The 24,168-nt window shown below is 44.7% G+C and overlaps 1 pseudogene; it reads right to left on the bottom strand.

Annotated features, from left to right (window-relative positions):
• Nucleotides 1–241: 241 nt before the first annotated feature.
• Nucleotides 242–24,168, bottom strand: part of LOC115329480 — a 52,335-nt pseudogene continuing 28,408 nt past the window's right edge.

Here is a 24,168-nt window from a genome sequence, read left to right as displayed (position 1 = left end):
CCCAATCTCAATATTGCAAGCCCCCCCCCCCCCCCCCCCCCCCCCCCCCCCCCCCCCCCCCCCCCCCCCCCGGTCCGCTGGGATGTCCCGTTTTCTACCTCGAGGAACATGGTCACCCTATGCATAGCCTAATTTTGTAATAAAAAAAAACAAAAAAAAAAAAACAAGAAACTGGAAAAAAAGGGGGAGGGGGTGGGAAAGGGGGGGGGGGGGGCAGAGGCACCTTGTATGTGAAAGTGGTTTAGATGAACCTGCAGGAGGTGCTCTCCTTTCTTACTTATTACGGGTTTGTGAAATTATCGATTTATTAGCAGACACTAACCAGATGTAGGGCATGTCCAAAATTTGTTTCACTTTATTTATTTATTTATTTATGTTTGCTTCACACCTGTTATTTTTATCTCGTCCCCTGATGACACTTCCACCCCGGTTTATGGTATCGCTGCCATCCGTCCCTCTTGTGCCCCTTAATTTTAGTACTCTAGTTTTATATCTCTTTTTCCTGCTCTTCTTCTTCCTCTTTTTATCTTTACTTTTAACTTTCGATTCATTTTCTTCTAACTTCATCCTCTTCATCTTCCCCTCCATCATCATTTCCCGAGTCCTCATCCTGGTCTTCCTCGTCCTCATCTTCCTCAGAATCGTCATAATCATCGTCTTCCTCGTCCTCGTCTTCGTCAGAATCGTCGTCATCATCCTCCTCTTCCTCTTCACTTGCATAGCCGCATTCCACAGGTTTCGTCAGGGTGTAGTTCTCCACTTTGCAGTCCTGCACAATAGGCTTCGGTTGGCACCAGTCCGAAACGACGCCACCTCCGCCCATTACCAGGACCCAGTACGAGCAGTCTGAAACGAAACCATAGTTTTACACCTGTTCCGGTCGATCTCCCTTCGTATTTTCAAATAGCCTCGACTGTTTTTCCTCCAGTGTGCTACTACTGTCATCAAAACCAAAGACGCAGTTCGTTGAGTCACTTAGCATGTCCCGCGTTACATGCAAAGCAGGAGTGACGCACGGCGGCTTCCGCATCTGCTTGGGTAGTGGCACTGCGGCATTCCCCTCCATGGTGCCGCATATACTAACGTATACTGCGGCGTACAGAGAGACCTTTACCGATAAATTTAATAATAATACGCGCGTCCGAAATCGAAGCGCAGTTTCAAGAGCCCGATTGTAACATCCTGAGGATACATTTTTTTTTTCTTCTCAAGGTACCCTTTAGGGGGGCACGGACATACCCACATTGAACATTTAGGATAAGCTCAATAATAAATATGGGTTGCCCCGCGCAGGTGGTATGTATGTACATAGCCTCCTTTATACTGACAAAGTGTGACAGATTGCAACGAGACGCGGCCGCCGAAAGTGAAAAGGTGGAGCGGAAAACAACGGATGAGAGGAGAGGCATGTAACGGGCGCCCCGCAGCGGCGAGAAGCCGAAACACACTTCTACCGAGTGACGGAATGTCCGCTCGTCCTCCTTGCGTTCCTAACGCTACCACTTCCTTTCTCGTCGGGTTTGAAAACCATGTTTGGGAACCTCGCCGCTGCAAAAGCTGTGCGCTGAATACCAGGTTCCCCGAGAAATGCTCTGTGCTACCAGACCCTCGCGCTCCAAATCTGCGACCGGGCACTCTATGGCTCCGTCGTCGAACTGCCAGGCTTTGCGAGTATAGAGGAGGCTATGGTACGCATAGTCCCAGACAGATCAGGAAGCGGAGGGTGTAGCCTATAATGTTTACGCTTCATGATTCGTGATTGGCCCCTCGGCGCTCTTATCGGACAATGCCGCAATCTAATTGGTTTCAAACCGGTAATAAGATGCATGGAGCTCGCCACGCCCTGCGCTTCTTAAAGGGACACTGACACCCGAAAGGTCTTTTTGTTTTTGTTAAAAACGATGCAAATAGTATTCCTAGACACGCTAAAAAAAATACCAGTCAAAACAATATTTTCTACGCAGCCGGCGCGCGTCTTTTTTATTTTTGGCGTTTTCCCTCCCGCTCGTCTCCTCCTCACTTCATTTTACCTGTGAAATAATCGATGATGAGATTTAGGTGCTTTATAAGCGAATGTTTACATATTTATTAACGGCATTCGTAAAACATGTTTTCTTTTAACTCAATTGCTAACGCAATTACGTTAGCTAACCCTTCTTTTTGAAATACCGAAAATCGGAGTCCGGAGTGATGTCGCCTCCTGGCTCTTTATTCTCCCTCGGAAAACATGGCGGCGCTCGGCACACGCATTGAGGATGATGGGTAAAGCAAAGAATCGGACGAAGTTCTCTTTTTGGGTGCCGCCCGACCTGTCAGACTTCGAAAAGGAAATCGTCAATCGGTCAAAACATCTCGGTTTGGTGTCTGTGTACCGTAGTTTCGGTTCTGACTCCGCCGGGGCAGCCGTTCAGGCAGAACCGCTGTGACGTGGCCCTTCCCTTACATAGCTTATAAACGTCCACTGCGCGTTCTCTTCGACCTCACACCATTTAAGAGGGCGCGGTACCTCTATTTATTCGTCCGTTTCAGCCACCAGATGGCGCGCGGCTCGAAACGTGGTTGAACGCGCAACTTCTAGATGGCGCCAGTATCGAGGTGTGAAAAGGCCCGCGTTATCCGCTGCGTGAAATAGATCCCGAAATCTGCCGTGTTCTCCCGGCGGAGGAAGTTTCTGCATCCCTCGCGCGCGCTTGGTAGGTACGCGCGGTGACCGAGTCCGGCCTCTGCGCTGTGTGATGCAGTGGGTGGCGCTCGTTTCTGTTCGGAGGTAGGAATAAAAATGCCGGTCCCCTTTTTTACGACGCTCGTTTCTATAGCTTGTTTTTCTTTTTTTTTTTTTTTATCTCAAGTGACCTACAGTACCGCCTGTTCGAAATCGTCCTTTGCGGTGAGCGATTGAGAGTCAGGTTAGCATTTTATTTGGGTCAGCACTACACGTTTAATGGAGACCTCGGGCGGCGATGTAAATATGCATTGCTTCCCAAAGTGTGTCCAAGGTGCGCAATGACAATTGGAAAGGGTATTGAAGGCGCGCGACCGTCGGTTGGTAAAATACGTGCGTTAGATTCACTTATTCAGTTTAATCATTTTTGCCAACGTCTTTTATCTGTTTCGACAAATGACATGGTCGAGTCTATTGATAACCTTAGCTAGATTGGACGTACGGAGTGTCCGGGCTTTAAATAAATTTGCTTCGTTTATGTGAATGAATAACTGTTTTCTCTTTTCCGTGCTCGGTGCTATGCAAAAATCGCTGAGATGTTATGGTAGCTCAGTGTGGCGGCGTTTTGCACGCTGACTCGCTATTGCATTCGCTGTGCACAATATGTGTTCAGATGGAATGTGCCAAATCGTATTTCCGATCGATATGATAGATTTACTTTGCTACAGTGTTAATTATATTTTCCTGATTTAAACTGGTTCGTCCCTGATCTGAGCCTAAGTTTAAATTCGAAGGGCAGACAGACTTAGCGTCGTAACAGCCGTAATGCGCAGAAAGAAATTAGTACCATGAAAGAAAAACAAAAGGATACGAGGTGGCTCAGTGTTATAGAAGTAATGAGTGTGCAAAGGATGGGATACGGTCCATTCGTCACATGCACACTCGTCACAGGACGATTGGTCACAGGACGATTCGTCACACAGGAACATTCGTCATAGGATGACTCGTCACGCGGCCAACCGGTCTCACAATAGTTCGTCCCCCCAAAAATGTATTGTTCAATTTGGTTCGGGCGGACAAAGGCGAAGAATTTGTAAGGAACGTTTTAGCTTCTGATTCGGCCCCGAACATTGAATGTTGGTTGGGCCTCAGAAAGTCGGTCACCTCTTATCTTAGCGTGTCTTTCGCTTCTCGAGGTCAAAGAATTTGTAACAGACGTTCTAGCTATCTGGGTCCGTCCTGAACGGTGAATGCGGAGGCCCTAGAAGAGCGACTATTTTTGAACTACATTCAAAAGGATGGAGGTGATCGCAACAGAGAGAGCCATGATGCTGCACGAGGGGTACTCGTACACATTCGGCAGAAGGAATTCCGATACTTGTTGGTTTTGTCGAATAGGTGTATGCAAGGCAAAACTAAAAACTAATTTGGCTGCCAGTCGGATTATTGCTCGTTCAAGCCTGCAACTGAGATCAACCTGCTGAAGACCCGTAATATAATGAAAGGAAAAGCGGATGAGTATTGTAATATTAGTTTATATAACCATTGGTTTACGTGACAGTGGAAAATTGTGAAACTCCTCATCAGGGTATGTGGGCAGATGTTGAAATTTACAATTTACTATCGTCCACTGCTCGATCAATGAGACCAGTTGCCCGCATGACGAGTCATCCTGTGACAAATGTTCCTATGTGACGAATCATCCTGTGACCAATCGTCCTGTGACGAATGCGCATGTGACGAATCGTCCTCATCCCGCAAAGGATGCCATCGTACGTGTTTTTTTTTTTGTTTTTTTTTTTAACTCTTCGCATTGCTGGGAAACGCTCAAGGTACCAGCAAAGACAGCGAGCTGGCGTGAAATTTCCATCGAGCGGAAAACGAGTGTGACTTTTATTTCATCATGCGCTTTCATTTTGATATGGCTCAAAATGGGCGCGAAATAGTAACAGGTAAGGCAACAAAATTTAGATGTTAGGTCTGGAGCACCGCCATACTCAGCCGTGTTGGGGGCATCTCTCGCGAGTCAATACGGCAAAGGTATTGCGCGTCGAACTGTACGTGAGAGTTATCCATTTCAGCGAAACCTTGATTTCGCAAAACTATTGTGGCTCGAGTCGTGGCTTCCAGTACTTGAAAGCCACGAGCGAGAAATAAATGACAGTTGATTTTGAAGGACAATCGCGACTTGGAAACCCATAAAAGAGAGTTCCAATAAGACGAGAGCTTCCCCTTCTCTTCAAGTGCGTGGGTTACGCTCTCAATCCTGCACTTGTGGTAACACCGCAGGCTCCTAAAATGGCTTTGAAAACGTTCCTGATCGCAAAAACTTTTTTTTTTTTTGTCGAGGCGCTATTTCATTTTTTTTTACTTTTTGTCTACCTTGATACCCCATCAGCGCAAAAACTACCATAAACTAAAAAAAAAAAAATAGTGGGCATACAACGACAACGCACCCACTGGGACCCGAGTCAAGGCAAGAACAACTAACTACTAAAAGGGGAAAATAATCATGGTCGCATACAGAACGCCTCCATCGAAAGAAATGAATCATGCGCTTGTTCTGCCAGTCTCGTTGTGCGTCTGTCAAAAGCCACAAAGGAGGAAGACAATGAGCGCCTACACCACTCCCCTCCACTCCCCCCCCCCCCCCCCCCCCCACCCCCCACCACCCCTAAAAAGAAGAAAAGAAAGGTTTCTTGGGCGCGCGCGCGGTCGCCCAAGCGATGATCTTGGAAGGGTATGCGATTGTAGCACGTTTGTCCCCCGGTTGTGCCCCTGTCTCAAATGCCACGGTCCGTTTCTCCCAAGTGCCCGTCTTATCTTCCCGAGTTTCAACTCCGCAGTGATTCTGAATCATTCCGATGCCTTCCAACGTTGCAAAACTGTTAGACGAATATTTGCACAGAAGTATACTCTGTTCGCAGAACTATCTACGGCGCTAAAATTCAAAAGCGCCAGTTGGATTGGGGAACTCGTGTAGGTTTAGCTCATCGTTGGAACATTCTTATTCGCTCGATGAACTCCACAAAACGTGTAAATATTAGAATGAACTTTCCAGAGAACGATAGTTGTTGTCGGGGTTCCAGGCGACCGGACAGGTCGCAATTATTGGCTGATTAAAAATTTCATTTCATAATCACAATCGTATCATCAAGGGCATGCCATTTCCTCATCACTTCTTCTACGAAAAGAGTTGCTGTATTCGTAGCACACACAGACGGAAACGGTTGAGACTGCCCAAATAATATCTTCTTTTGGCAGGTACTGCGCAGCGATTACACACAATGCCTCGGGTTCCGGAAGAAATGTCCCCGGAAAAAACGTCCCCGGAAAAAATGTCCCCGGAAAAAAGGTCCCCGGAAAAAATGTCCCCGGAAAAAAACGCCCCGGGTGAAAAGTAGGAAAAAATGTCCCCAAAGGGACATTTTTTCCACTTCAAGTACAATCCGTTTTTGACTTTTGTGTATGAATCAAGAGTTTGTCATTTCATTCCTGATTTTGCAACATTGCATCTCAACTGTTTGTGTTTATTTTTCATTGTGAATAAAACATTCATAACACTTCTAGCTAAAACCAAATTATTGTGTCGGGAAATTTGAGAGGTACTTGTGTACCCTTTTCCAAATAGCCAAAAAACGCGACACTTAACACAAACAAACAATCGCTAGTTTTTTTTTGTTTTTTTTTTTAAGGGTCGAAGCTCCTTAGGGTCCAGCCTTGTCCGTCCGGCGTTTGTGTTCACATCGATTGCCATCCCATCTGTCTTCTTAAAAAAATAAAAAATGTTTCCGCAGTCAACAGGGTTCCAACCTGTGCGGGGAGACCCCAATGGATTTCTAGTCCATCGCCTTAACCACTCTGCCACGACTGCGGGACGAGTAGGGGGCTCTGAGATGTGATAGTAACTCAAGAGCTGGGGTCGTCATGGATGAAACGTTGCATGTAGCCGCTCAACGTCTATACAACAGAGGGCGCTGCGGTCAAATGCGTATGTAATCGCGTTAAACTTTGCATGCATTGGCTCAACGTTTATAGAGGAGAGGGCGGAGGGCGCTGCGGTCAAATGCTCAAATGCGTATATAACCACGTTCTATACCACACATTCTCTTTCTGACATAGACGTGGAGATGCTTCCCCACGGCATCCAACGGATCCAAGCTGATCCGCTAGAAGAACCACTGGCTCTGCATTTCACCGACGATAAAGCAGTAATAATGAAGTCGAAACGCAACCCGGAACTCAGCAATACCTATGAGCAATAAAAAAAAAATCAGCACCATCAGCACTACCTATGAACAATAAAATCAGTATCATCAGCACCACCAGAGCTTCGCCCCAATCAACATAATTCACCACGTGGAGATGCGGTCATTTTTTTATAGAAACGAGAGGTTAATTGTCATCAAAGTTATTATAGGTATTGAAGGTGCTTATTTGGGGATATAATGCAAACGGTAAAATTTCGTTCTCACTAATCCTCTTTCGGAGCCGTTTTCCCCTACCTGCCACACGGTGCCTTTTTTCCCAGGACATATGACCGGACCGCCCGAAGCACATGAGGGTCAGGGAAACCCAGAGATAGAAAATCCTTTGGGGACATTTTTTCCTACTTTCCATCTGGGGCCTTTTTTTCCGGGGCCTTTTTTTCCGGGGCCTTTTTTTCCGGGGCCTTTTTTTCCGGGGACATTTTTTCCGGGGACATTTATTCCGGGGACATTTTTTCCTACACCCCAATGCCTCTAACATAAACATGCTGCTCCACATGTCTATTCACAAGATGCAATACATCGTTCTCCCAACTTTGTTGAAATGGGCATGAAAGCGCGTAACCGTCACTTTTTTGAAGTTCTACTTAGAGGTGAAGTGTTTACCGTAAAAAGTCGTTAATTATTTATTTTTTTCCGTTTACTACAAAGCTCGATTCCCTTAAATTTTTGTTTTTATATCGTCTCTACAGCGCTTTTACGTCGGTACTTTCGTGTTAGAGGACATCACATAATGTGCGAAAAAAACAACAAAAAAACGGTAGGATCGATGCTGCATAGCCTTTTTTTTGTGTGGACATCAAGAAAAAAAAAAAAGATAGTAGTTGTCTTCACTTCGCACTGCATGTTTTGGCACGGAAGTTCCTATTTGGTTATGATGTCTTTACTTTCTTAAAAATTATATACAGTAATTTAAATTACCGAATTACAAAAACGTCGAAATTGTATAATTGCTTTTCGTTGGGACGCCATGACGACAGCGACACTCGTGTTCCCTCGTGGTTTTCGCCAGCATTTCTACGATGAATTGCCAGGATCGCGAGGTGCAACAGCGTGACACTCCGTCTTCTGTGACGTCATTTGTTGCACTTCGGGACAACTTTTGATGTATGGCCAGCATAAGACGCTAACCACACCAGTCGGAGACGCGCTGCAGGTGCCATAGTACTGCTCGTAAAAGTAGCTGTCACGTGCTTTGCTCCGCGACTGAGGGTTGCCAAATTACGGTGAAACGGAGTATAGACAAAACAGACTGGACGACATTTACCGGGCATCTTTAGAGCTGCGAAGCTCAAAATCACGCGTACTCATAAGATTTTTTTTTTCTCGCGTGTTTGTGATTTTTATGATGTCCTGCAAGCAAGAAAAAAATATATATGGTGAAGTCACTCCGAGGGGGTACCGATAACTGCGAGCCACGAACATGAAGGACTCGCTAACATCCGTCAGGAGTGTGAACGGTAAATCGTCACGCAAACATATTCTCACAAGCTGCAAATATTTATTTGGCTTAGCAAGTAGAATACTAGTATACTAACGACATGTGATTATTGTACACAAGATACCATTTCTCGGTTCTTCAAAACCATTTCCCAAGTCTGAACGGTCGCGCTACGGGCCGCGGCTAGCCGTGCCCTCGATAGACTACGGAGCTGCGTTGTGTCGTCTGCTACTGTACCGCCAACAGGAGAGCGATAGCTCTGTGTGTTCCACAGATGCGTGTTGCGGTATAACTCTGTACGTCTGTCCTAGAGGAAGACAAAGAGATAGGCTCTGTGGCCCCCTCCTAAGCTAACAAAAACAAACAGAAGTATACTCGTTTGGACTGAAAGGTTTACAAAATAGTGACCAGACATTGGAAAAGCATATGTCACAGAACTTGGTTTATGAAATGGCATCATTGTTTCGAGCAAGAAATCACCTGCTCACCACTGGGACGATGAAATCGTCACTATTTATTGCGTCAGGTATATTTGCGCTCATGAAGAAAAATCTGAACACATCCTTTTCCCAAAGTCCTATGTCGAATAATAAACACTTTTTTAAACATCTATGCACAAATAACTTATTTTTTTCTACACTTGTATATGCACGTTAATTGACGTCAAACCGCATTTTTGATTAGATCTTGATGTCTACACCAACTACATTCATATCTTTTAGGGCTTTATTGAACGATAACTTCAACTATAGTTAATGGAACACGATGGCTCGATCTCGACAAAAACCTCAACGTGCGAAGCTTCCACAGACGGTCGCTGGCGAGTATTCTCAATGTGAGACTTCAGAAGCTTTCGCTTGCCATAGGGAGCTTGCTTTCGACTACAGCACTGCACGGGCCCGGAAAGCGCTGCTGTGGGGAGAGGTTGACTTACAATATGACGTGTTACGTGGTCACGTAAGATGGCGTCATTTCGTGCAGCGTGATGACGTAAGATGACGTCATTTCGTGTAACGAGATCATGTAAGATGACGTGTTTGTGTCACGTCATCACGTAAGATGACGTCAGTTCGTATGAACTGACGTCATCTTACGACAACGCCAACAACATTAGTGCCGTCCGGAACCATTGACCTTAGAAACGCGCTTCTTCGCTTGAAGAGCTGATATGCGTTGATTGTTATTTGTTTTTTTTGCCTACTACAGACCATTCAAGAACTCGCCTTCTGGGTGCCACCAACTTCGTCTACTGGGCTGTGAAGCGCGTTCGAGCGTGCGCAATACCTCTCTAGGCCGAAAGATTGTACACTGAGTATGCGTTCACAGCTCAATGACTTTGGCATTTTTCGTCAGGATAGATGCTCCCACGAGAAGAGCGTAATGGATATGTGAATAGAATTGGAAATTTGAAATGTTCTTTTCCAATCGCATTTTTCTTTGGTTATCAACGCTTTTTAGCGTCATCACCCATAATACACTGGTGATTAAAAAATGAGCACCGAAAAACATGCACCGATTTTCGCTCAAAAATGAACACCGGAAAAAAACATACCGTAATCATTACCCATGTCACCTTTTTGGGTGATATGTGAATTTCCAGAACAGCGAGTTATCACCCTCCCCTAGGAATACCCTGACTACAGAGCAGGCGACCCGTTTTTCCCCGCGTTAGATTGTGGTGACCACGAACCGTACGGAGGTCACAGGACGTCCGTGAAAAATAAAAAGGAGGCAAACAACGATCTACTCTGTGCACGCTTCATCCCCAATTTCCACGACCCCAAGGCCGAAGGACGTTTGTGTGAACGATAACGATAAAATAAAACTTTGCGTCAAAAAAAAAAAAAGCCCGTTTTTAAAAGAAAAAAAAAAAAGTAGAAACAAGCACAACGCGTTGACGGACCGCGAGGTTGTGGAACACCTCGCGGTCCGCTTGCCACAGGACGGTTGTCTTCGACCCATAGCTCCAAGGTGAATTTGTCACTTGCGAAAACACGGAGACCTACCCAGCGAGAACCAGAAAAGCAAGACACGCACACTGACGCCTCGGCGTGCAGAATGAAACAGGATACGGGCGCGGAATACGGCCGCGGAAGAACACCTCGCACAGTGCCGATCCGGCCGATCTCCGAACGGACAATTTCGCATTTCGTGGACAGCGAGCGCCACCGCACGGGAGAGAGAGGTACCTTAAAAACGACGAAAACAAGCACTGACACCTTGGTTCTTTATATTTGCTGTAGTTACGGAACAAATCGACTTACATGAATAATTTGAATATTATTCGATTCCGTAATAAATTTAGACGACATTAAGCGCAATACTTCTTATGTTTGAATTCAGATAATTTTGCAAATTCGCTCCGAACGCAAGAGTGCCGAATTAGCCGATTTTGACCATTTTCATGATTTTTTAAAGAATATAATTAAATTTATGATGAAACATTTGTTGCGCTTAGTGTCTCGATACGACTCAATGTCTTTAAAGCCGAAATTTTCAAGAAGATCCGCGCAGCCGTTATTATGTGAGAATTTTTTTAATTCGGTGAAAAACCTCATGTATTCTCTTTGGGGCTCTGAGGTGCGCCCCCTCTTAATAGAATTTGAGATCGCTAAAAGAGCCCGAAAAGAACTTCAAACTCGAAAATGAAACGTCGTCTGCTCACAGCGATAGGCGGCAGGCACGGAGCGGTTGATCGCGGGTCGCGAGCGAACACGACACTTCGGGCCGGGACGAAAGCGTGAGAGAAACTCGAGTTGCAGGACGACTCAATCTTTGACGTCACTGCACTGGCGCGGATTGCGTGGGAACATCGAATTGGGCGTTTGGAAATTGTTTCTTTACTTCACAAATACTGACTTCCCAAGTTTCGAATTTTTAGGGTAATGTCCAAGCATTGTCTTCAATCGCTTCGTATAATACAAATATATGGTGTTGACCTGTCAGTGCCCTTTCACGCTGTCAATGACACTTATCTTATGTTTTATTAAATGCTATAATGGTTAAAGACAACGGCTAGCAAATGATTTCATTATAGACCACACCAAAAGCTCTTCATACGAAACCATTTTTTTTTAAAGTGATGTTAAGACTGAATAGTTGTAGTTTCAAAGTTTTCTTCTTGTATTCAAACTTGTTTTCTGCTAAGGTAACTTTCACTGACAATACAACTATTGCACTTTTTGATTCGCTGTGTGTGTAAGCCTTTATTTTATATAAAATTTATATTATAATGTTGAACGCAACAAGAGTTATCATCGACTTCAAACCTGGTAAATTACCGTCAAAGAGGTTAGGTTCTCGATTAAAAAATATTTAGACGCAAAAACTAATTTTCATGGCAATTTTTTTTATAGTGCTGGGTTTGACTGAGTAAATTAAATCGTTTTTTTTTCCGCCGCATGAATAAACTACGCGTTGCAGCATGCTGAAACTCAGTATTAATGGAATGATATACAATGGTGGGAATCAAAGACGAGTTTAAAAACACGAATTAACCAAAATGAAAAAAATATATATATAAATAAGCCGACGTACACCTAAGTGTTATCTTGTCAAAACAAAAACAAAATTGCGTTAAAGGCGCCGGGGGTATTTATTTCAATGAGACAAACTTATCAGCAAAGAAGAAATCAATGTTGTTTTTTGACAAGTTGGTTTTACTGTAATATATGCCACAGCCTCCCACAATATTATTTCTTTTTTTTTTTTAGGAATATTAATTTCCTCTTTCTCATATATCTTTTGATCCAGGTAACGTCATGTTCTAACCATTTGGCATGCTGTCCCCTCCACCTATCGTCACATTCTGACGGAGTGCCAACTTTCTACAATGCATTGTTTATGTTTTTCGACCCGAAAACCCCTGGTTTTATTTTCTCGATCGAACCCTGTACTACGAAAAACCATATATAAAGTTTTCTTGTGCAAAGTGTATCGTAGCCTGCCAAATACCCAAATTAACGATGTGTGACGATCACCCTAGCCTTAAAGCTTACCTTCAGACTTTTTGAGGCGCTAAACTCGGCAAAGAAACATATGCCCAAAATAAGGGGTTTCAGTTTTATTCTCTTTAAAAATTAGCCCAGCATTTATTTAAGTTATTTTAGTCACCAGTTTTTGCGCAATTAGAAATAAGAATCCTCCTATAGACTTGATGAAGCTGTTTGCCTTACTTGATTGTCCATTTGAAGTTTGTAGAATGCTGCAACCCTATTGAAAATCGCTCTGATGGGACTTCAGGATTTTTTTAAAGGGTGTGAAAGGGACTTCAGGAATTTCTGAGATGTTTGACGGGGGCACCGATATTTCCTGGTGGGTTCACTGGCCCCGTCAGAGGCTCTCCTGAAATGTCTAAAGTCCCCTTTACGATGCCTTGAAATGTCTGAAGGCCTGTCAAGAACTTTTCTAATGGGGTCGGGAAAACCTTCAGGCCTCTTGATATGTCTGTGTGGGCAACGGCCCTGGTGGAAAAAACACATTTCGCAGAATTAATGAACATAGCTGCTTATTGTACGCTACGGGGGAAAAAATAAGTATTTGGAGAATGCCGATCGTGTGTGAGTACGGTCAGATTTTTATTACTGCTCTTCTATCAAATACGAGTGGGCTCCTGGACCCGTCTGTCACTGCACGGGTGTTCGGTCGCGAAAGAGCTACTGAGGGCGACCGCCCATGTGGAGAATTGACGAGCCGCGGGCCGTTTGGTGTTGACCGAGCGGCGTTTTGAGGCGAACGCAATCCTGTCCGCTCGAGGCGAAATACGTGCAACCATGTATAAAAAAAAAAACAAGAAAAAAAAAACAAGAAAAAAAAAAAAAAAGGACAAGCCGAGAGCAGTGCGCGCTTTCCAGGAACAGGGACGCACGCGGGAGCGACTCGTTCCGGGAACCGGTCCCCCCACGGGGGACTGTCCCCAAAAAGCAATCGCCTCTCTCCGCCCGGCGATGGGGAGAGGGTGCAGGGCTGCCAGGCCAGCGGTCGGGGGGAGGAGGGTGCTGTGTGCAAGCGGGGGAGGCCATAGCCATTTTCTCTCTGCTCGTGTGCGGTTCCGGTTATCCCCCGAGCCTGGATGTTTCGAGCGGACCAATTTCCTCCAGGAAGGTGAGCATGCATGGTTTTGAGGGCTCGCCCTTTGGTTTGTTTTGATCCGTGCAGTTTCTTTCTTGGTACCGCAGGTGAACCATAGTTCGGCGCAGGCCGCCTTCAGCACCGCTCGAGCGCCTTTGTGTTCAGCGCATTCAAGGAGATGGTGGCCGGTGTCGGCTTACTCGCTGCAAAGCCTGGCAGTCGGGGTCAGCGTCCCACCGCATGTTGTGCCTGCGCACCGGGATTATGGCACTGTGGGTGTTGAGACGGTGGATGACGGCCGCTGTCCGGACCTTTTCCTTGCGCCTCTTCGTCCGTCCGACTTCAGACCAACGAGCAAAGAATACGCCGAAGACGCCGGCGCGACGTCATCATGGACGAAAAAGTGACTGTGCTCGGGATTTCTCAACGGCGGCGGGTGCTGCTTACGAGTTTGTGGTTTTCGCTAAACGTGCTTACTGAGACTGTGTATGTGTCCGTGAGGTGCACCTGCTCGGTTTTATTAGCTGAACTACCGTACATCAGGAATATACCCAGCGGCATTGTGAGTACTTTGAAAGGTATTTTTCTTTGTGATAAGGATGTCAGTTGTCCCTGTTTGATGTGATCCCTTTCGTTTACAGCTCCTTGCGCCGGGTTTGAACAAGCGTTGCTTTTTGAGTTATAATATGCATGTAAAACTAAATGTCGGCAATAAATTTTCAGTGTTTTGACCTGCATTTTTGTCTATGGTTCACAGACATTTGGGCGTCTAAAGGGTTGATGGGCTAAAGGGCCTGACGGGTTAAAGGGCTGTGGGGCTAAAGGGTTTTTCTATGGGGTATCCTTGAAGGGCTTTTCTGTGGGGTATTTTTGAAGGGTTTTGAAGGCCTGTGAGGTCCCATAATCCTTCAAGGCTGACGGGCCCTTTTAGAAATATTTTCAATAGGGAAGAGACGTTCACTTTATCTTCAAATTTCAGAAGTTCATATTTGACTTTCCTGCTCGTGAGCTCTGAAATAACAACACATACCAATGTATGTAGATAGGTTTAAAGAAAGGTGGAGACAAAAATGAAGATGATCGAAACCAAGCTGACTTAGATCACGATTCAAGTCACTTGATTTTACCACCTTTGTTCAAATCAGACCTTTCTGCGAAAAAAAAAAACTTTCGAAAGCAACATTTATTGAGATTTGGTGTTTCCTCCATCTGGCACTTCCGATGAAACATGTCTTTTTTACTTACATTCAAGAATTGCTAAATACAAAAGCTTCTTGCTAGGGTTGAGGAGAAAAAAAAAAACTAAGGTGATCACTTTCTGACGTACGAGCAGTGTTCGGCTATCTCTCAAGCCCTCCTTTCTAGCCCCATCGGCAGGTAGCCTTGATCGGGAAGCCACATTAATCTTGATATATCTTTATTACTTCTCTATACAAAATAAATAATAAACCTTGGGGACATCTTTTTTTGGCAATGAAGCCAAAGATAAGGGTGCCCGTGCTCTCGCTCACATTGAGTGCCGATCACAGCTGTGCTCCCGCGGTCTTCACTTCCTTCGGAATGCCAGAAAAAGGTGTCTCCGAGTATAGCTTAGTACGCTGAAGCGTGGGGTGTTTGCATGAGGCTTTTAGGATTATTTTGTTTTACTGACACAACGCATTGATTTTCTTTTACTTGCTGGTAGGCAGCACTTTAAGGGCACATGAAACGAATTTTTTTACTTTCGCTAAATACTACTTAGAATCACTCCCTAACGTTAATAGCTTAATTAACTTTAATTCGATCATTTTTTCTTTTCTTTTTTTTCTTGAAGGCAATGGCCGTTTCCAAGAAAATTCGAAAAATGTGAGCATCGTTCATCTCCTCATTTCGGAGCCGGAAGAAGCGGCCATGAGGCCTGGCGCCTATCCCATGCCGCCAGCGCTAATCATAGCTGCACGCTATGGTCGGCAAAGTAGAAAACGCGTGCTGAGCTCGAGCATTGATCGAGTTCGTCTATTCTCATCACAGCAGCGGCATAAACACAAACCACTACCAGAGAGTCCGTCGAGACATTGATTGTTACGAGCCGAAGTCCAGTGCTCACGCAGTTATCGTGTCCAATCAATGAGTCGTGCTTGGCTGTCGTCAGGCGGATGGTTTCTATCCCGCAATTACGTCATCAAGCTTTGCGAAGGCAAGACTGAAATAAATGGTCCCCTTTTATCCTCGCAATTCCACCGTGACAAAGAAGCTTTCAAATCAGTGGCGGTCTGTGCCAGTATACTTGGGCCAGACTAGGACCAGTACGTCTCTGCAAAGTCCTGAACGTTCCAACCCGATATCATTTCATGACCCCTTTAAGAATGAAAGTTTGTGGCGTCGGCTATCCTTAAAGATACTGGTAAAAAAAAAAAAGAAACAGTTTTCACAGAATGCTTCTCTTTATCTCAAATAACTTACAATATGGTATTGCGATGCATTAAAGCAATTAAAGTATATTCACTAACGTTTAAAACACAAATAAGGTCATCCTACTTGGAAAAAGTACAGAGTGGTGAAGTAAGTTGCTCATGAAGGCGTAATAAATTTAGAAATAATTACTTTTCGATAACAATTTTTGAAGTTTCAAGTTAATTGACTTAACTTATGATTAAACTGTCATAGGGAGCGACAATAATTAAAAGGAAATTTGTAATTAGGGTAAACATTATTATAAGGCTGATCTACTCTAAAGCCTTAATGTTCGGGAGCATTTAATTTTCGCAAATTTCGCGATATGAAAAATACGCGAGATCTAAGGGCTTGCGAAAATCTCGATCCTAAAGAGTTTCAACTTTCAATGCAGGCGTCTGCAAATCGCGAAATATAATTACCGCGATTATGTCCTCTGTGACCGATTCGCGAAACATAGGTGTTACGAAAATAAAGGGTTTACAGTATATCTATTTTACAGCATGTTTCTCGCCGTATCGCGGTGCGATTTACTAAAAAGGTGCGGCTACCTGGTGGAAGCAAGGAATGAAGTTATCAATGGATAAGCTTACCTTGTTCAAAAGAAAAAAACCTGTCGCGGGCTACGTGCCGGCCGAGGCACTTGCAGACGACGTAATTAACATGCTTGCCTAGTTACCGAAAAGTGGCGCAACTTGAGATACGAGAGTAGTAGAGAGCCTATATTACAGAAAGTTTCCAGCTGCTCTATCCAAAAGCGTTGATTGCCTGCAAACGCCTCCGGCTTTCTGCCTGCTTCCCTCCTCGACACGCAAAAGCACAGCGCATGCGCACTTGCGACCAATCGCCGCAGAAGGTGTCCGCCATTAAATTGCTAACGCTCTCCATGAGTTGAGACAAACCCTCTCTTCAGTCTAGGCTCTGTGGAGTAGTGCAGTGCCACGACCGATCATCTCCGCATCTCCGTACCGAAAATGGGGAGCCGTGAAGGATCCAAATTCCTGTTTTCTTTTCGGGTTCATTTTTTTAATAAATACAAAATTGCAGTTTGAGAAATTAACAACAGAGAGATGCGTGCTGGTATAATGAAATGTTTCCGAAGGTCTGCTAATCTCGGCGCCGGCACGCTCGACGCTTCGGATATCTGTCGGAGACAAATGTAAATAGGCGTACCCGGTCATGACGTCGTCTGCGGATATCGCTGTAGATAGCCCAAAACAGTTTTTTTTTGTTGTTGTTGTTTTTTTTTTGTTTTTTTTTAGCATGGTAAGTTTGTCCGTTGCTATTTTCATTCAAGCTTCTACCACCTAGCCACAAATTGCAAAGCGATAAGTTGAGAAAACAATTTTTTGCTGACCATGCAAAGTGGGTTCGAACGTTTGTGTACATGCTGTGTTTTATTGACATTAAAAATGTAAATGAAGTTATTTTTATTTAAATAAAATAAGTAAAATTTTACTTTTTAATAATTTGTTTAGCTAAAATGAATTATAGTAATTGCGTTTCCAGGACACTTCAACTGTTTCTTCGTCACGTTTCTTTTTAAACATGCGAATTCTGGGGATAAAAAATAATTAATATCATTCCTAACTTCAGCGCTTAGAATGTGTCCATGTTTTTATAGCTTAAAGGACCACTCCAGCCTAGAAATAGGGATCATAGGTATTCAGCCCCCGCACAATTTTACGTACCTTCGATTACGCTGCTAAATTATCAAACCAAACCAACTGAGATTTCGCCAGTACATTGATTCGAGAAGCTCAGATGTCCGATACAGACATCTTCGTTTCTTCACTTGACTGAACCGATAACGTAACGAAATACTACAGCAGGCTGGAGACATTCAGCCTGTTACGAATTTGACCGCAAGGCATACAAGGTGTCCAACACTTTCTACCGCATGGTGCGGGGGCCAGAGCAGCACGGCGACACAATCCATCGCAAGACCCAGCAGAGAGCAGAGGGAGAGCCGGCTGACCAGCGTGGACCCTGGTGACCAGATCGAGCTGATCGACAGGGTCTGGTCGGCAGCCAAGGACCATGGTCTCCTGGACAGAGGAGATTACTTACCAGGAGACGAAGCCATGCGTCTGCTCTTTCGTTAATAATTTTCTCTTTCTCTCTCTCACACACTCTCTCTCTCTCTCTCTTTGTCCCAATGGTCGTGTTTCTTACAAAGAAGTAGAAGAAAAGTGACTTGGAAGTCATCATTGTGTTTGTCCTTCTATGTGCCCTCTTCTTTTGTCCTTGTTTGTAAGGCGCTCTTGCTGCTAATATGAAGACGAGCTGGGTTGCGTGACGCGACGTGACCGACGCGATGACAACAGGCGGGACCGAGGAAGGCAAAGGAAGGAGAGACTTAAGGAGAGCCTTGAGGAGACGGCATCCTAATCTTTTAACGTCACTGCTAGTTTATCGAGTGAGTTTCAATCAGGGAATTTGGAGAGGCGTTTTATAGGTTTAATTCTTCAAATTGCCAGCTTAAATTTCGTGGACACTTCCACAACGAGGTCCTGGTACATGCCATAAGGGTTTTATATTAAAGTAACGACTCCAATTTTATGCCAAAGGCCCTTTAAAGGTCGAAGTACAACCTCGGTTTCTTTTGAGAATATAATCCTCTTATCACTCCCCCCTTTTTAGCTGCGAGGAAAGCCAAGTTGGGGTTAGGTAAAAAGTGGAGAGAATGTAGGGAAAAGGAGGGGGCGGGCAAGAGTGGAAAGAGCGGAGTGTACGTCGCTTTTTAAGGGGACATGCGCCACGGGAAAACATCATTTTATTATTTAAAACAGCTGAATGAAAATTTCACAATACCTCGTGCCTAATATATTTTATATAAATCTGGTCTTGGTGTTTATGTAGCTTATTTTTATGTTCTGGATGCAATGTACCAGCGAGCAAACACGTGCTTTTGTGCACACATGTCGCAAGGTCACACGGACCTAAAAGAGCATCTGTAAAATGTGCTGTTGCTCTCCTCGTGGGCCACTGACTACGTCGTAATTAAGTACAAATAACGTATGTTTCCGACATGCTAGAATCGATTCCAAACCGCGCAACTTGCTTCATTCTACATGACTACTTACGCGCGAGCATTACATTCATCTCGTGACTCAATCTCATTACCTCCTCTTAAAGACAGGCGCGCTGTTGACCGATTATCTGTTTTATTTTTTCCTGACATATTCTGCAACTCGGGACTGACCGCAAATTCTTCTCACCAGCCAATCACATTTCGCTTCGACGCGACCGTTACCACAAACTCGAGTTGCCCTTTGCTAGAACTAATTACCTTACACCTCGACTATCATCTTGTGCATAAGTGACTGGAACGCATTACTGGAGTCCCTTGTAACAATCATTGATCATTCCTTATTTATAACAGCGCTCACTCCAGCATGCGCTTTCTAATTAAAATATTGCAAATAATTGTTCAATATGACTGTTCTGTTTTGTTTTATCTACCTTTTTTAAACCTTATTTTGTGTCTCAATGTACTTTAAATTACCCCCCTTATTTAATTCCCCTCGGGGCCTTTAATGTATAATAATTGATATGAAATGAAATGTGTTTACCTGATTTGTTGGCGCGGGTGAAGGTAAAAGTTACGGTGTTCTTCGGTTCCGACAACTCGATGGATAATTCACCGTTCGTCCGGTAAGTACTCTGGGACTTGTCGGAGGAATCTATGTAGGATAGTCAGACGGTGTCGGGTACTTGTACACCCCCTGTCTGTAGAAACTCCATCGATACGCAGTAGGCGTGTATCCCAAGCAGTGAGGGTGTTGTTTCACTGGTGGTGTCTTGCCCATAAAACTTATCTCCGCTGAAGTGCACCAACATCTGTAAAAGGAGCGAGAAGAGGCGGTTACAAAGGGTTCGCCACTTTCAGATTTGAATGCGATCGGACATTTTTGTTGCGGACCGTTATAAGAATTGGACACGCAGTGAAGAGCCTATAGCTCCGGCCTTCACTTCAGCGCACATTGGAACCCATTTCGTGACCCAATCGACATATCATAAGTTGAAATTAAAAACACCGGCTATGTGGCCTAAACCGCCACCCGACCCATCCACTGGTATACAGATTCATCAATCCATCGATTGATTCATCTGTCGTGTCCTGACAACTGTAGGCTATTAAAATGAATAAGTTCTGGGCCGTGTGGCTCAAGCGTTTTTTCACATGGCATCTTGTTTATTCACCATCGAAGGCGTTGATCAAGGGGGTGGTTCTGGCAATAAGAAAGATGCGTTCGTGCCGCACAGGGCCCAGCTGATGGGGGAATGCGCTCTTACTTATGGGCAGGGCTCTATGTTTCCGGGATTTATTTTCCTTTAAATTCGAGAAAGAAAAAATAAAGGTAAAAAAAAGGGGGGGGTGTAATTTTTTACACATTTGGTGTTTTTTGGTATCAATGTTTTGTGTCATATAAGAAATCGGGGTTTACGTTGAAGAAACTAGAACACGTTTCCGGAATCCCCTATCTTTTAGGTAGCCTATAGCGTTAGCCATATGCATGGTAAACGTTCTAACACCGATAAAAAATAAACAATTAAACAAAACGAGACGATGGATGTGGTTTCGATGAAAGAACCAGACTCGCGTACAGTTCAGTGGGGGCGTTTGTTCCACTTTCGGGTCAACACGAAATACAGCTCTAGGATATAGATATTCTCCCTATAAAATTTACAATTGAAAACGAGCGTGTTGGTTAATAGATACAAAACTTGAAAGTATAAAACAGAGAGGACGAGGACGGGAACAGGACATCTTTCTGAAAGATGTCCTCTTCCCGTCCTCGTCCTCTCTGTTTTCGGCGTCGGCGTCATTCTGCGGAATGACGCCGACGCCGAAAGACGTGTCCGGAAGCGCTCCGCTGAAAGATGTTTGTGGCTCGTGTGCTGTCCGCTTCTACGGAAAGCAGCAGTATCTTATCTCTATGGCTGGCTGCAACCGACGTTTTCATTGCAAGTGCCTAAACATCGGCCCTGATGAGTACAGCATCTACATGAAAAGCGGCAAGTGCACGTTTAAATGCTCCGATTGTACCAGAAGATGCTGCGTGTCGCCCAGCAATACCAGTGCGAGTTCCTACGTTCCTGCGTCGGGGATTCCTGCGTCGGGGCCGTTGGGGGAGCCAGCGAGCGAGCTGGACGAAGATTTCGTCCCTTCCGGGCTTCTACGCCTCGTCGGAAGCCTGTCGAATAAGCTGGACGTGTTAACGGCAGAGGTCAAGTGCCTCAGAGCCGATAACAGGAGTCTTCGCTCTGAGATTCTCCAACTTCGCAAAACCGTTATGGAGAAGATGCCGCTTCCATCTGTTCCACCGACTTCGTACGCTACGGTCGCAGCTCAGTCGACCGTAGCTTCTGTCTTCGAGTCGACGTCGGCGTCACTGCCCTCCTCACGGAATTTGCCTTCCAACCCAGTGGCTCGTCTGACTCCCGCCGGCGTGAACCCGGAATTGCGGCCTGGGAATGCTGCTCACGGGATTGCCGATGAGGACGGCTTTACGACGGTTGGACCACGACGACGAACCAAGCCGTCACTTGGAACCGCCAGACCTAACAAGGTGACTGCTGTTCCTCGACCGGAACGCCGTTTAGCGCTCTTTTTATCTAGGCTTCATCCTGACACGACTGTCGCCGATGTTGACGCGCTAGTGGAGCTCTTTTTAAACGGAAAACAGGTCATTTGCTCAAAAATGATGACAAAGTTTGATTCCTACTCTTCGTTTCACTTGTCATATGCAATGAGTCCGTCGTCAATGTAATCAACAATTCTGAAGTGTGGCTGGAGGGCAGCATCTTTCATCAGTTTTTCGGACGACTCGACACCTCTCGTGGTATGAGTGTCAATCCAGTAGGAAATGAAGATGGTGAACAAGGTTAAATTGTTTTATCAAAACGTATGGGGCCTACGTACAAAGGCCGACGAGTTCATGTCGAATTTAATTGTTTCCAATCACGATATCATTTGTCTTTCTGAAACGTGGCTTTGTAGTGGGATTCCAGATGAAAATTATTTTTGCCATAAGTACAATGTATATCGCCGAGCTAGAGAGTACTCCTGCACAGGACAGAAGCTAGGCGGGGGTATCCTTATAGCGGCTGAATGTTCCCTTGTCTCGCATCGAAGATTTGACCTCGAATCCTATTCTGAATGTGTTTGGGTTGAAATTAAGGCCCAGTGATGGCTTCAATTACCTAATAGGTCTATTACTTCCCGCCCCTTTCAGACCAGACAGTTTTTATTGAACATTTTGATGCCATTAGTAAGCAGATTAATTTCGAACAGTGTCATGTTCAAATCTACGGAGATTTTAATCTTCCGTGTGTTGAATGGTTTGTGGAAACGGTAAAAAGCAACACAAACACATGTACCAAGGTGCATTCTTTGTTATCTTTTATAAACTTCTGTGGTCTTCAGCAACACAATACGATCGTAAATGAGGCCGGAAATGTTTTGGATCTTGCTCTTTGTAACATTCCAATTTTAAGTCTAAAGCGTGTTGTGAATCCTTTGGTTCAAAATTATGGTTTCCATCCACCTTTTACTGTTGAGTTTTCTCTCCCGTACAAAGCGAGAGTTCCGTGTAACTCATCAAATTACTGCTTTTCTAAAGGTGACTATTTAAGTCTTTATAGACACATCGAACATTTTGACTGGGGTTGTGTTCTTTCTAAGTCAAATGTTGATCTTGCCACCGAAACGCTTACTACAGTTGTAAAAAGTGCCATCGAGAACGTTATTCCTAAGTGCTACAACAAGCCGTCGATATTATTTCCTAACTGGTTTTCTAAAGAATTAAGGCTTAACCTAAGAAAAAAAAGATCATTTTCACCGACTTTATAAAAAGACCGGTTCTGATCTTTGGTACGCCAAATTTAGCATATATCGTTCCTTAGTGAAAAAACTGTTCAAGCGTGATAAACTTCTACATCATGACAACGTAGAAAATAGTGTAAATCGTCGACCGAAGACGTTTTGGAAGTTTGTGAAACTTCATACACGTGAGGCTAGTCTTTTTTTTTTTTTTTTTTCTTTATTACCGGTTTGGCAGTAAAACATACAATACTGGACGGGGATTAACGATTAAAAGCGTCCGGCCAGCGCTTTCCCGGCGCGATTAGGTTAAAATTCCTTCAGTGCGACCAATCCGTCCAGAGCTGACAGCCAGTCAGGCTGCTCGCTCTGCGCTCTGTACACTTCCCGTAGGTGAACAATACTCTCAATAAAGTAGTCGCGAACTGGACGAGCGTCCACGTCAGCATGGCGAACTGCCATCCTCGATTTCCAAATACTATGCAGGGCCAAGACCATTATCGTGTCATAGGGCACACCCCCGTCCCGTTTGACACAAAGAAACCGGATACCATACGCCGACACTGGGAGGCTCTTTTTCAAAGTACGCTGCATGATATCCCATTGAAACACTGCGTCCCAGCAGTCGAGGAAAATATGGTCTACAGTTTCCGGCTTCCTGCACAAAAGACAATCAACCGACCAGGGCACAAATATACCTCTGTCTTGAAGCCAGGGCTTAACGGGTAGCGTCCCACTATGAAGTTGAAAAAAGAAGGATTTCACCGCTGGACGTACTGGCATCTTTTTTACCCTTTTGAGCACATCTTGACCGTGGCCCTCACAGTATATGGAACGGTACAAGGGCACAGGCAAAACACTATCGACAAGATCTTTATACAAGCGCTTCTTTGTGACCTCGCTTAGATACTGAAGCGAGAAGCGTACCTTCAGAAACTGAAAAGATCTAATAACTTCAAGCAAAAAACCCCGCGCACTCCGGCACCTTATGCTGCTCGCTGAGACAACAAATTCAGGCAATGTATCACACAATCTAACTTGTCACATAGTCCGCAAAAATTCATCTCTCTGGTCCCGTAGAAAAAGAAATCGAGACACAATCTGCCTAAGAAACAAATGAACCAAACCAAGCCCCCCACTTTTCACAGAGCGAAATAAGTTTGTGCGACTGGTTCGCTCCCATCCCGAGCCCCACACAAAAACCGCGAATACTCTATGCAACTTTTGAATATTGGCCCTAGACATCCACAGTGCCTGGAGAACATACCACACTTTAGCCACAAGGAAAATGTTACACACAGTAGAACGAGCAAAAATTGAGAGATTCAAGCCTCCCCACTTAAGCGTTTTAGCGCGAACCTGCTCAACTTCTTCTCTCCAATACTCAGTCGTATCTTTGTAATGCTGAAGAGGCACTCCGAGGTACTTAACCGGCGAACAAGTCCAGTGCATTCTTTCGAACCCA

Source organism: Ixodes scapularis, unplaced genomic scaffold, assembly GCF_016920785.2.
Source record: "Ixodes scapularis isolate PalLabHiFi unplaced genomic scaffold, ASM1692078v2 PGA_scaffold10__122_contigs__length_95168666, whole genome shotgun sequence".
In the NCBI taxonomy this organism is placed as follows: Eukaryota; Metazoa; Arthropoda; class Arachnida; order Ixodida; family Ixodidae; genus Ixodes; species Ixodes scapularis.
Note: the sequence above shows the minus strand (reverse complement) of the source record. Positions and strands in the feature narration are given on the sequence as shown.